This window comes from Artemia sp. Qi Xiang Cuo, chromosome 1, assembly GCF_049724085.1.
Source record: "Artemia sp. Qi Xiang Cuo chromosome 1, ASM4972408v1, whole genome shotgun sequence".
NCBI classification, from domain to species: domain Eukaryota; kingdom Metazoa; phylum Arthropoda; class Branchiopoda; order Anostraca; family Artemiidae; genus Artemia; species Artemia sp. Qi Xiang Cuo.
Genome location: NC_142794.1, coordinates 21,663,966 through 21,679,224, shown reverse-complemented (window position 1 = coordinate 21,679,224; position 15,259 = coordinate 21,663,966). Strand labels below are relative to the sequence as shown.

General features: G+C 34.6%; 1 protein-coding gene across 4 annotated transcripts in view; it reads left to right on the top strand.

The window, feature by feature from the left end:
* LOC148956112 (FGGY carbohydrate kinase domain-containing protein) overlaps window positions 1–15,259 on the top strand; it is a 107,955-nt gene that overhangs the window by 10,642 nt on the left and 82,054 nt on the right. For all 4 annotated transcript variants that reach the window (XM_089093999.1, XM_089093974.1, XM_089093991.1 and 1 more), the window contains exon 2: window positions 9,955–10,066. The gene's annotated coding sequence lies outside the window, so the exon portion shown is untranslated. The remainder of the gene's footprint in view (window positions 1–9,954; window positions 10,067–15,259) is intronic.

The window sequence follows — 15,259 nt, the reverse complement described above, 5'->3', positions numbered from 1 at the left end:
CTTCCTTTTCATTGCTTCTGCAAGTTGGGTAGCGGCATCTCGAGACTGTACAAGAATCTTCCATTCATCGTTGCTACGTTTCAGAGTAAGAGAATCGGAGCTTACGTCGCTAGGGCAAACCTTTGCAATGAAGTCTTTCCGGGATTGTGGGGACGTTAACTCAGGCGGCATATCGTTTGCTTTCACAACCACCGAGTAAAGTGGCTTTGATGGCGGATTCGCTGCTGAACGGGGAGTGGGTGAGCCCTGGGAAATAGCGTCGCTTATGGTAGTGCTAATGTTTTTAGCACTCTATCTATTAGTGCTTTAGAAATATTTAAAAAGCTTCTAAAGTAGAATTTTGGAAAATTTTGAGTTTGGGGGGAAGGAGGATTTCAAAAACATCTTCCCATAACATAATTTGTCCTCTGAAGTCGATTTTTATATTTGTAGCGCTCTATCTATTAGTGCTTTAGAAATATTTAAAAAGCTTCTAAAGTAGAATTTTGGAAATTTTTGAGTTTGGGGGGAGGGGGATTTTAAAAACCTCTTCCCGTGATATAACGTGTCCTCTGAAGTCGATTATGATGTTTTTAGTGCTCTATCTATAAGTGCTTTAGAAATATTTAAAAAGCTTCTAAAGTAGAATTTTGGAAAATTTTGAGTTTGGGGGGAAGGGGGATTTCAAAAACATCTTCCCATGACACAAATTGTCCTCTAAAGTCGATTCTGCTGTTTGTAGAGTTCTATGTCTGAGCGCTTTAGAAATATTTAAAAAAGCTTCTGAAGTAGAATTTAGGAAAATTTTGAGTTTTGGGGGAAGGGGGATTTCAAAAACATATTCCCATAACATAATTTGTCCTCTGAAGTCGATTCTGGTTTTTGTAGCATTCTATCTATTAGTCCTTTAGATATATTTTAAAAGCTTCTAAAGTAGAATTTTGGACAATTTTGAGTTTTGGGGGAAGGGAGATTTCACTAACCTCTTTCCGTGATATAACGTGACCTCTGAAGTCGATTCTGATGTTTTTAGCACTATATCTATTAATGCTTTAGAAATATTTTAAAAGCTTCTAAAGTAGAATTTTGGAAAAATTTTTAGTTTGGGGGGAAGGGGGATTTTAAAAACCTCTTCCCATGATATAACGTCTCCTCTGAAGTCGATTCTGATATTTGTAGCACTCTATCTATTAGTACTTTAGAAATACTTTAAAAGCTTCTAAAGTAGAATTTTAGAAAATTTTGAGTTTGGGTGGAAGGGGGATTTCAAAAACATCTTCCCATGACATAATTTGTCCTCTAAAACCGATTAGGTTATTTTTACTGGTCTCTCTTGTCAAATCCTTTCCCTAATTAATACAGGTTAAATGGTCTTGTCAACACAGAGGTGTTTGGCATGTGCCTGCTACCCTCAAGGGTGAGGATTTGTAATAAGCTAAGCTGTTATATCACAATACGACTGGTTTCGATATGCTATAACAATAGTCAGCACGGATATGAAATTAATGGGTTAAAGATTTAAATAGGATTTTAGAATATATTTTAATGAGCAAGGTTAAAAGCTGAAGTTATGTAAGGTAAGCAGTGATTTAAAATTATCATAGTAATATAGGATGAAATATGAGTTAAAACAACTAGTAATGTGCAGTAATTTACCATTATATAGAGGGGAGAGGAGGAGTGGAGGTAAGGGCTTCAAAGTACCTTCCCGGGACATACCTTAGCATGTACATCCATCCCTGAAAGTTTCATTTTCCTAACCTAACCCCTTTCCAAGATAGCCAAAAGTAGCTAAAGTAGAATTTTACCAAAAAAGGCATTGAGTGGTATATTCACTTTATGCGTAAGTCAATAATATGATTTGGTAGATATTTACCAAAATGCCTTGGGATATACACTGCTGATGCCCCTCGTTTAGACCTGGCACCTCTTGAGTTTTTGCCACTGCTAACAGCATTGCCTTCTCCAATTAAGATGCACTCTTAAGTTAATGCTCCTGACTAATAATTTGTCATTTATATGGTAGGCTTATGATAAATTATTGCAAAGTGTGGATATGCAATCTTAAACACTTAAATCAAAGCTGGTAAATATTTTGCTGCTCATACTAGGCTAGGCTACTGCCTTATGAATAATGCAAATAGGCCTATACCACTTGATGCCTTTTCTTATGCTTGCTACAAATAGGGTAAAGGCACCAATGATTTGACTGTGCAATCTTGGAACCACTGTCAAAATTTTCCTTCAAAACAGGATAACTCTGCTTAGTCATGACTTGGAACACTATCTCTTGAAGCCATCATTAGCCCTATATTTTAACAATGCAAAACATGGACACTATATCCATTACACCCAGATGAGAAAAAGATATTCAATTGAATCAGTTTCCTGTTTTCAACACAAAATGAGCTGCTGACAATTTTTTAAGCTATATAATGTTAAAACTGTCAACACTTGGTTATTTTTTTTGTAAAAAAAAGTTTCGAATCAGCACCAATGCATCAAGATACATCTCATCTTCTCTAAAATGTAGCCATATTGGTTTTTTTCTTGATGAAATTAAGTTAAAGTGGCAGCTAATATTATATTGACAAAACTAGGGTAAAGGCACCAAGCATTTGACGGTGCAATTTGGAACCATTGTCGAAATTTTCCTTCAGAGCAGGATAGCGCTGCTTAGTCATGACTTAGAACACCATCTCTTGAAGTCTTTGTTATATTTTAACAACGCAAAATGTGGACACTGAATCCAAAACACCCAGATAAGAAAAGAATATTAAGTCAGTTTTCGGTTTTTGAGACAAAATGAGCTCCCAACAATTTTTTAGCTTTGTAATGTTCAAACTGTCATTACTAGGTTTTTTTTTTTTACAAAAAAAGTTGGGATCAGCACCAATGCATCAAGATACATCTCATCTTCTCTAAAATGTAGCCATATTGGCTTTTTCTTGATAAAATTTTGTTAAAATGACAGCTAATATTAGCCTATATCGAAAAAACTAGGTTCCAAGTGTCAAAAGTTCTTGTCTGATGTAGTGGAATACCAGAGCAACTAAAAATGTTCCTTCAGCCAAATTCAAATGTAGATATTGGCTTCTATTATGAAATTCATTTCTTGTAAGAATATCTTGTAGTAACCTTGTAAAAATTTTCAACTGACAGCATCAAGCCCTGTCAAAATATAGGTGACTCAATCAAAACTTTATTTAACATATAAAACAGATGAGAAACAATTGGTGTCAAAATCCAAGGGTCCTCTGACAAAAACATAGTTGTCAAATAGGTATTTTCTCAACAACAAGAGATTTTGATGGTTATTATTTGTAATAATATTTCATATGAAAAAAAATATTAATTTTTTTTAATTGTAGTTTTACTGATTTGATGCTAGATTTTTAATCATCTGAGGAACTTCCACTTAGCCTCATGCTATGTTCATATTTTTAAGCATTTGAATTTGTTGATTGCAACACCCTAATTCATTTATCACTGAATAAATTTGAAGTAAACACTCTCTTAGTTAATTTTATACATGTTTCCTTTCAAATAGATTCCAAGCTGTAAAATGCAAAACATTCTTTCTGAACCCCTTCCTAATTAGCATGGAATTCCTATCCTACCCAATCCCACACAAAATGCTAATGAAACATGTTAAACTTTTTGGTGTCACAAACTTCTAATAATCTTAAGTAGCACATGCATATTTTAAGAATTCTAGACTTTCCAGACAAAGGATAGTCAAAACTAAAATTTTAAAAAGTGGATTAAAATGGTAGATTAACTTTGAAATGGCCAAATGTTGACAACACCAATTGTGAACAACAAAGAAATCTTTGCTGGACCATTAAAGCTAAGAGAAAGTAGGCCATTCCAGATAGAATTTATAAAGAAATATATATCACACTATTATATAACACATTATATTAGAGAGACCTATGTCCCACAATTATCCAAATTCATCCCTATGCTTGAGGCAATTTTTCAGTTTTTTACTTCCACTATCTGAATAGTAGGGTAAAGGTAACAATGATTCGACAGTTTTTGTAAAAAACCAGTTTTTCTACTCTAGAAGTCTTAATTTAAAGACTTTCGGTTTGAAAAGGGTTTCAGTATGTAGGAAAAACATCTAGGAATCTAACTGTTTCATGAGAAGTTTGAAGTTTTGTCTGGAAAGGATACAAAACTCCAATTTTCCGAAATTAGAGTATTTTCACCTAAAAATTCGACACAACAAAAAAGTTACCTGTTTTCGACGCAAGTCGGAACCCAATTCGACACCCGTATTGGGTGTCGCACCGATGATTCGACAGTTTTTGTAAAAAAAAACAGTTTTTCTACTCTAGAAGTCATAATTTAAAGGCTTTTTGTTTGAAAAGGGTGTTAGCATATAAGAAAAGCATCTAAGTATCTACCTGTTCTATTAAAACTTGGAAGTTTGGTCTGGAAAGGGTACACAACTCTAATTTTCTGAAATTAGAATAATTTCACCTACTAATTCGACACAACAAAAAAGTTACCTGTTTTCGACCCAAGTTGGAACCCAATTTGACACCCGTCTAAATACTTGGGGAATACTTGTGAGCGGAATCTGGTGTATTTGACACGTATATTGTTCTTTCTCTGTTTTTCTTCAACTTTACTTGGAGTAAAAACGTATAAAAGACTATGCTAAAAGTATAAGTAATAAAACTAACGAAATAGTTTCAAGTACGTAGTATTTGGTATAACAAAATTAGTACAAATAGTTTTAATATACATTATTAAATACAAATAGTATTCAGTATAACAAATTTAGTATAAAAAAATTGTTTCACTAGCATTTCGGAAGGGATAGGGTCTAGGAAAACGGGAGTGGATTTCAAGAAATTTAAGAAGTTTATTTGATTTAGCGGATTTTATTTTCATTTGCAGATTCTTAGTTTCGTCCAAAACATAGGCCTACGCGTCATTTCGTATAAGATTTTGTATTCGATAAAATTTGTATTTTTTATTCGGATGGAGGATAAATAAGGGTATAATCTAAAAAATCTGGGGGGGGGGCAAAACGAGGTTTGGGGGGGGGGCAACTGCCCACCCTGCCCCATAGCAATTTACGCCCCTGCATGGTATGAGGCCAAGCGGCAGTTCCTCAGATGATGGAACAATCCAGTGTCTGTAAGTACAACTTCAAAGTTTAAAAAAAAACCTTTTGTTCAAATGTTCTTTAATCTGAAATAGTATTAGAAATAATAATCATCAAAATCTCTTGTCGCACAAAAAGCAATCGCAAATTCGACAGCTATGATGCCTATGGTTTTATCAGTGAAACCTGGAATTTCAACACTTATAATTTCTCATCTGTTTTACATGTTTAGTGAAGTTTCAACAAAGTCACCTATATTTCGATAGGGCCTCTTGCTCTCTGTCAAAAATTTTGACAAGATTACTACGAGATATTCGCAAAATAAATAAATCCCTTGATAGAAACCGATATTTACGTTTGAATTCGGCTTAAGGAACATGTTTAGTCCGCCTGGTATTCCACTACATCAAACAAGAATTTTCGACACTTGGAACGTAGTTTCGATAATGCAATTTCCGTCTCCATTTTCATTTAATTTTATCAAGAAAAAGCTAATGTGGCTGCATTTCAGAGAAGATCATATGTATCTCGACACATTGGCACTTATCCCAACTTTTTCTTGCAATAAATAACCAAGTAATGACAGTTTGAACATTACATACCTGAAAAATTGTCAGAACTCCTTTCGTGTCGAAAACAGGAAACTGACCGAATTGAATGTTCTTTTCGACGTTGTATTTCGACGTTTTGCAACGTCGAAATATAACGACGGCTCCAAGAGATGGCGCTCTAAGTCACGGCTAAGCAGAGCTATCCCGTTTTGAAGGAAAATTTCGACAGTGGTTCCGAAATTGCACTGTCGAATCATCATTGCCTTTACCCTAGTTTATACAATACATTTACACATTTAAAACAGTTGAAGAGAAACAAAGAAATAAGGTAAAAAGAATAGGCATGTTGAATTCACCGGGAACCCCCCACAAGTATTTTGACATTTGTAAAATTAGGTTCCAACTTATGTTGAACACAGGTAACTTTTTTTTCTGTCAAATTGGTAGGTGAAAATGCTTAAATTTAAGAAAATTGAAGTTTTGTACCCTTTTCAGATAAAACTTGGAACTTCTAATCAAACAGTTAGATTCAAAGATATTTTTATCTACATACTGAAACCCTTTTCAAACCAAAAGTTTTTAAATTAAGCCTTCTGGAGTGGAAAAAGGGGTTATTTACAAAAACTGTCAAATCATTGGTACCTTTACCCTATGTTCCAAGTATTAAAAATTCTTGTCTGATGTAGAGGAATACCAGACTGACAAAAATTTTCCTTCTGCTAAATTCAAATTTAGATATTGGCTTCTATTATGAGATTTATTTCTTTTGAGAATATCTTGTAGTAACCTTGTTGAAATTTTCAATAGACAGTAACAGGCCCTGTCAAAATATAGGTAACTGTTGAAACTTCACTGAACATGTAAAACAGATGAGAAGCAATTGGTGTTGAAACTCAAGGGTTCTCTGACCCTGGACATAGTTTTCAAATTTACAGTTACCTTCTTAACAATGAGAGATTTTAATGGTTATTATCTGTAATAATATTTCACATGAAAAAAATAATTTTTTTTAGTTGTAGTTTTACTGATTTGATGCTAAGTGCTAGATTTTTCCATCATCTGAGGAACTGCTGCTTGGCCTCATGCTATGTTCATATTTGTAAGCATTTGGCTTAGTTGATCACAACACCCTAATTCATTTACCATTGACTAAAATTGAAGTAGACCTTCTCTTAGTAAATTTTATATATTGTTTCCTTAAAATAGATCCCAAGCTGTAAAATTACAAAACATTCCTTCTGGATTACTCCCGAATTAGCATGGAAGTCCTCAAGGAATCCTGCTAGGACCACTCTAATATGTAGTATTGATTTGGTAAGATTCCCTCAAAAGGGATAATATGTGGATGACCAGCTGATCCTTGAAGTATGTCATAGAACTATCAAAAATGACCCCCATCAAAATCCTACCCATGTTTTGGATAAAGCTGGATAGTGACAATAAACTTCTTAAAATTCTTAAAATCCACTCTCATTTTCTTAGACCCTATGAATGAATGAATTTATTGTTAACCTGTCAAGTTTAGACAAGAAACACAGACAGAGCAAAAATAAAAGAAAATGAAAAACAAAAAGACGCTTCAACAGAAACAATAATGACAAAGAAAGAAAAAGGAAACAAGACACTTGCACTTAACCTAACAAGGAGAATTCACATTACTGACGAAAACTACTGGGTTAGTATGGGCCACCACTGATGAGTTTGACAATTATTATTGAATTTAACAATCTGTTTTTCTGCTGCTTTCAGTGGATCTGTGATATTGTAAATCCTGATTATTTTTGTATTCCTGGTCCAAGGTGGGAGTCTGAGTAAATATTTTGCAAACCGGAAAAAAGTGCTCCAGATTTTATTTTTATCTGTTTGAATAAATATTTTTCAAAAAGGTGTACAGTATAGAAAGTGAGGGGTTGCAATTGCATTGTACAATGTGGCAAGGATGGATCTATTGAAACAAAGTTTGGCCTTGATAAATGTCACATAAGCAGTGCAAATGCAGTGTTGTATATGTGAAAGTAGAAGCTGACGTTGTGTTTAATAGAAGTGCCAATCAGGAGTCCAAGGTAGGTTATGGGCTTAGACGGTTTGATTGGCGAGGTATCAAGAGAGATGCTAAGATTTAGGGTTTCATCTTTCCAATTAAACAATACAACCTCGAATTTTTCAGGATTAAATTCAAGTCAAATCCTAGCATACCCCTTGGCCAGCACTCCAAAAATTTCTGGAATCCGTTGCAGCATGCAACTCACATTCAGGATGTTGTCTGCATAGCACACCAACAACAAGTTTGTAGCCTGCAAAATACATGATGATGGGCATTGTGCTTGAGCATCAAGAACATAATTGTTGATTAATACGGGGAATGTTACAGTTCCTTCTCTTAGCAGGATCAGTCGTTCATATGGTGTAGGGGGTGAAAATTTATCTGGAGGCAATTTCAGCTAAACTTTAAGACCTAAATATTTATCATGCAGTGCCATGATAGTAGCGCGGTTCACCCCCCTTTTTGCTGCAAAAAGAAGCATTGCAGCATGTATTAAAGAATTGAAAGCCCTGTGTATGTCATGGCCAGCTAGTACTAGGCTGTCTCCACTTCTATCAGCATTGATAAGGGCATTAGCCACAGCTGCAAGAGTATCTGTAAATCCCACACCAGGGTGGAAACCAAACTGATAAGGAGTCAGATAACATTTTTCTTTTAATTCATCAATAAAAATCAAGTTGACCAGCTTGCAGAGAAAAGTGGGGACAGTAATAAGGCAAAAGGATGAGCACTGTGTCGACAGCTTGCCTTTCTTCAGTATTGGTGTTAGATCCCCAACTCGGAAAGTAGATGGTACCACTCCCTGAGTAAAAATCATCTGCATTAGCAGTTGTATATTATTTTGGAGCCGGATTTCCTCATGCTTGAGATGTATTGCACTTATACAATCAATCCCAAAAGATGGTGTTTGCTTCAGGTGTTTAATAGCATGTTGAACAGTGGAAAGAAGGACAACAAAATCATTAGGAGGCATCCCAGCAAGAAATGTATCTAATTCCTGCTCAAAACTCCACTACAAACCCACCTCCGAAAGCGAGAACTCCAACTCGAAGTGGGCATACCACTCCAACACCAGGATATCACCTGTGGATGCCAGTGAGGTGGTGAAGGCCGCCGATTTGGGTACCAACTTTCACTGCTCATTTGGGTTCTGACTTACCTTTGCAGAAGTCTCCTCAACTATCTTTTTACAATGTTTATCTAAGGTATCAGCAAACGCTCTCTTTGTTGATTTGCGAATCTGGTTTATGACACCCTGCTTTGGCTGGCCACAATCCTTCCAAATATGAAACCAGAATTTAGCTTGCAAGCATGACTTGACCAGAGCTGCATTTTCAGACCATTTTCGGACGATGCTGGTTCTAATAAGAGTAAGAGGTACTGCAGTGTTCTCAGCATTTAGAACTGCGTGGCAAATTTCAGTGCAGTAAACGTTCAGCCACGTTCTCACTTCCTCGTGTTGTAGTGAATTACAGCATAGTAGGTGAAATGGGGGATGGATTTTATGAAGAAGAGCATCTGATGTTTCAATAAATTTAAGTAAGTCTTCTGATGACAGAAAAAGCTTTTACAATTCAGCTACCTATTTCTGTATCCATGGAACCATCTTGCAAAGTCATGAAGTCAAGATAGGGGAAATTGGTAACAACTTCAACATTGACATCACTAACTGTAATGACATTAGGAGACCTAACCAAGCCTGGTGGTTCTACTGCCATTATCTTTTTTTTTGCTGATTTACTTTTAGTCTGAATTTTGCAGCTTTGTCCTGTAGGACATTGAGAATATGTGTCAGAGATTGTATTGAGTCATCAGTGAGTGCAAAGGAATCCAAGAAGTTGGCTTCATTCTTGGGTCAACCTGAAATTGGAGACCAGAGTGTAAAAATCAGATTTTCAAGGTATGAAATAATCTTTAACACAATTTAACGATTCCAGGGCAGCAGCACATCCTTGTTGCATGCCAATTTTGAAGGTAAATGATGAGCTCTGCATGCCATCCACTTAAATGCAGCTCTCAGTCTCCTCATATAGCTTGTCAAACAGTATACAATATTTGACTGGCTGTCCGATTTAGGGGAGTATAAGCCATTCAATTTATGGTTGAAAAAATCAAAGCTAGCCTTGAAAACAACAAAGGCTTTATTAGATCCTCTTAGGAATTTTCTTATTTTCTTTACCAACTGGTGCACTCTAAAAATCTATTCAACTTGTGGCCTTCTTAAACCCAACTTGTTGAATTTGTCTCTTTCTTTGTAGGATATTCTTGCAGCAGCCAAGCAGATTCATTTCAAAGAGCTTCTGGGCACTGAAACAAGGACAATCCCTATGTAGTTCAAGTATATGCTGGTGCCCTTCCTTTTCCCCACAGGTAAGATTACACCTGCATATCAGTCCTTTGATACTCGTATGAAGAGAGTTTCACCATCATCTGTTAGCACTTCTCAGGTTCTAGCTTGCTAGGCTTACAAGATCATCAATAGTCTACACAACAACATCAGCACTGAGAAGATTGGAAAAAAGGTCTCTTCATCCATTTAACTTGGTAGTATCATCATCGGGTTGATGGCCATCTATAGACAAATCTGATTTGTAGGATTACAGAAGCTTTCTCCTTGTGAGATCACAGAGGTATTTGTAAAGGCTGCTGACCTTATCTTTTGTGGCAACATCCTTCAGATTGTTTGCCTTCCTTTATAAAAAGAACTTTGTTGCTCTCTGAATCAACCTGATGAGAATCCCATTAAGGACTCTGTAGGTTTATATTTCACATATAGGCTAATACATACACAAAAATAAAAGATTTAAAATGTAACAAACTGGCAGAAAAAAGTAAGAAAGGCTAGCCCTAGGGCTATTTACCTACTAAAATCAAAATTTTGTATGAATCTAGGTTTAAGTTTGAGAATTGTGACCAAGTCTTTATTTTTAGAACTGCTATTTTCAGAAACTGGACTGGTAGTCTTGAAATAGAACAGACGTTTGATTAAAATTATATTTTTTTTTTTGGGGGGGGGGGGAGGGGGGAAAAATACAGGTCTAAAGAAATATTAAATAGACAGTTTAATATTTGGGACTTATAAGTTAAAATAACAGACTTCAAGTTTATGAAGGTGCAATTTCTAATCTTTTGGCAGGATTTTAAGTCACACTAAGGTTTTTTTCCCCGAATTTCAGAAAAAATCTACAAATCTTTAAAAGCTTATGAAGCAAGGTTTTAATTTTATAACACATAAACTATAAAAGGTCAGTGACCTTCAAAGGGGAAAAGGATAGGGATAGGTTCCTCAAAATACCTTCCCAGCTGAGGATTAAAGCTCTGAGTCCAATCCTGATAATTATTTTCACCTAACACAACTACTTCCCAATAGAAGCCATTAATTTAGAATTTCACAGGTAAAGCTATTAATTTACATCAGAGACAAAAGAATTTTTACTCTTCCTTGATCACAGACAAAAAGTATATGATACAGATATCTGTGTTTCCTATCTTACAATGCTCTGAAACTAGGGTTGGGTATCCGGGTTCCTTTAGGCTATTTAGGATGACATTCATATTTTATCCAGAAAATGTAGTATCCTGCTTCTCAACCAGATCCTCACCATTCCTCTCAGAAAGTAAAATTGCCGTATTGTAGCGATAACTTTTCTTTTGACTGGCCTTTAATTGTGGTAATAACGATTTACCGCGTCAAATGTCATATTATGCTTTAAAGCTGTGACCTTACACCTTATAAGTTCTTCGATAGCGCCACTTATAGCGCTAAAGATTTTTCCATCTAGGCCTGCACCACATCAATGGGGAGTAATGTTAACGGGTGAATACGCTACCCACTGAAAGCGAGAAAACAAAATACGTAACTATAAAAGTAACCTCTTTTCCTTGGGTTATCTCGACATCAATTACCTTTAATGTTGTGTTGAAATCAGATTCCTGGGAGCGCTTCCGATGGAGACATACGAACGAATTACCTGTTGTGCGATTTAATAGAGACATATAAAATAAAATAAACACAAGTAGAAAAGCAATACTTTTATTGAGACTTACATTTAGGTGTACAACAGTGCTTCACTTCAAATAGACAACGACAGAGGCAAGGATTAAATTGGCTCTAAAAAATAATGTTGATGGCGATAGAGACAATCCACAATTGAAACGAAAAACAGTTTTTTTTCACTATATCACACAATTACAGCTTCTGTGCTCTACTAGCTTTTTTCACGATTGGCTCAAGTTCTGTGGAGGGGGCCGCTATTTTGTAATAATGTTTGCAAACTCACTAGATTATGCGAACTGTTTGTCCAATAATTTGTTTTAAATATTTCTGATAATTAAACGTTATAACTTAAGCTTCCTGAGAAAAATTGTATTTAGTGACTTTTTTATGACCAATCTTCTCGGCGAAATTCAAAGCCGTCTCCCGTGATTAGCGCCGAGGTTTGGCTGAAACTAAAAGGCAGTTTTTCTTTTTGCTGATTAAGACTTTTCTTTTTTTTGAAGCTAGATTTAAACTTAATTAGAGGAGGTCGGAATTATCTTTAGAAAGAAAAAGATTTTGTTTTTTTTGTATTTTAAATATATCACATTATTTAATGACGTCCCGTCATTAGGACTTGCTTGCCCTTGGGTTTTTCAAATATTCGTGATTTATTTACTATTGGTCCTACGTATTTCTAATAGACACTTTAGTAATTTATACTCCTCTATAAACTTTATCAGCGATGCTAAAAAAGCCTTCTATTATTTTTCTTATTTTGTTATGCATCCCAATCTAAAATTCAACTACCGGACTAAAATTTTCTATGCTTTTAGGCTAGCTCCTATACTAAAGATTTTTTTTACATCTAACACTGATAACTTTTACATTTCCAACAAGGTTAGTCTATTCTAATTTTACTATAAGCTTTTTCGAAATTCACCTTTTACAAGTTTTTTTTGTTTACTATGGGATAATTATGCTTCCTATCTACGCTAAATTAATGGGGAAATACATTGACTTTACACTAACTCTATCTAGTAAATAATAATACACACATATATATATATATATATATATATATATATATATATATATATATATATATATATATATATATATATATATATATATATATACAGATATATATATATATATATATATATATACAGGCATGTTTTTTAAGTAAGTACCGTTTTACGATTACGCCGCCACAGTGCTACGGTCGCCGTTCTGCGCATGCACGCTGGTTACCTACATCTCTTGTCTACGCAGTGACGCCATTACAGTCTGATTTTTAATTGTATACGTTGTTTACTGAGTGTTTCAGATGCCTCCTACAATCGTGAGTCCCGCCGATTGTGAAGTACGGGCGGTTATACGATTTCTTACTGCTAAAGGAGTAAAACCGATCGATATTCACCGTGAGATCTGTGAAGTTTACGGACAAAACATTATGAGTGATGGAATGGTAAGGAAATGGGTGAGAATCAAAACTACAACTCATGGAATGGCGACATTCATCATCACCCAAAAAAGTGAAATTTCCCGGGCAGAAATTGTTTGCTTAAATATATATATATATATATATATATATATATATATATATATATATATATATATATATATATATATATATATATATATATATATATATATATATATATATATATATATATATATATATATATATATATATATATATATATATATATATATATATATATATATATATATATATATATATATATATATATATATATATATATATATATATATATATATATATATATATATATATATATATGTTCACTACATTCACTAGTAATCATTAAAACATTTTCACTTGGTTTGTTCATTGTATAATTCTGATAATAAGTCATCGAAGTTGTTTTTTTTTCGAAACTATTGTTTTATCAAAACTATTAAAATGTGACATGTTTAACTTCACACCTATCTCACCACCCACGTGTCTCTTAGCGTACTCACTCCTTCTGTTATAAATTATGGTCCTTCACTCCTTTCGTCTTGGCAAAAATTTAAAACACTTACAATAGCTTCTTCACAGAACAGTTCTAGCATGATTAAGTTCATCTTGCACGAAAAGCTTTCTCTAATTGTCAAATGGGAAATGATACTTCCAACTACAGGTGTGTGAGAATATGCTATCAAAGTTCATTCTCACCTGCTTTTTTTTTATAGTTCATAAGTTACTTTGTCTTTAAGGGGTTGAACACTGGGACTGTTGGGACTTGGGACTCGATCTATTATCAACACAGTCCGGATTGGGTTGATTTTCTTCTCAGCATATCGTTCTTGGAATACTTCAAATCGTTCTTGGGTGTACCTGGGAGTATCATTTTTGGCATATTTTAAAGCACATGGAGAATGTACTTCTCTTATAAAATGGTTCGTGCCTGGCTTGCGTCTATTAACTTTTGCGGTGATTCCTTGGTTAATCACAGTGGAATTGATGTTTTGATTTAGAACAGGTCGACATCAAACTATATTGACTCCTTCAACATATTGTCTTTAACTTGTGGTAGGGGTATATTGTCACTGAGGGGTTAGTCACTGGGGTTAATTTTCGTTTCTGTAATTCAATGGTTTTGTTTCCAGGTCCATTTTTCATAAATTATCTCTTAACATTTATGGGATAACAGAGATATTAACTTTTCGCATAGAGGTGATAGGATGGATTCCGAGAAATGGTCGAAACGGATTCGACGCGTGAATCTGCGACACATAAATGGTTTTTGGGATCATTAAATATCATAACTATACAGTTGTATGGTACATGGGTCCATAATGATTATCAAGGGTGATATTTATGTACTTATATCTTTTACTGGTCGATGGGGCTCTCAGGATTTATGGGATTATATAGTTCGATAATGCACTGGATACTGAGATTCAAATATAGTGTTACCTGATACGCGATATAGCTCGTGGTCGAGGGAACAACGATCAAAGGTAACTATAATTCTCGTAAACGAAGGTAGGACGAAGATTGCCTGGAGTCTATGGTGAGTACTCTTCGTTGGTTGAGGTATGATGAAAATAGATGCTACTATGTTGTATCTGCACTGGACTATGCATTGTAGTGATCGATTTCCAATATGTCAATCCACTTCCTGTAATAAAAATAACGAGGCAGAATCACACGTTCTTTAAAATCAAGTATTAATATATAATAAACAATACGATCAGGTGCATTTTAGGGTGAATGTTACCCTATAAGATAATATTAAATAGATGCACTAATATTACTGCACAAATATTGATTTTAATAAAACGACATTATTATCATGTTGGTTTCATATACATATAATTCCCATGGGGAAATATAAAACAGAGATGTCTTCAAATTTGTTTTGAGAAAGGAAACAACGATACAGGGCTTATTTAATTCTTCAACACTTATTTAATTTTTCCTTAGATTTAAAACAATCCTTTAAACATAAGTTACCCTATATTGTTAAGTTTGAGGTCTCATTTTACAACATATTTTATGCCTTCATTGTTCACACACGTCCGTGCTGTTTAAGAAACGCATTTTGCAGCGTCGTAGCCACACGGTTTTACGT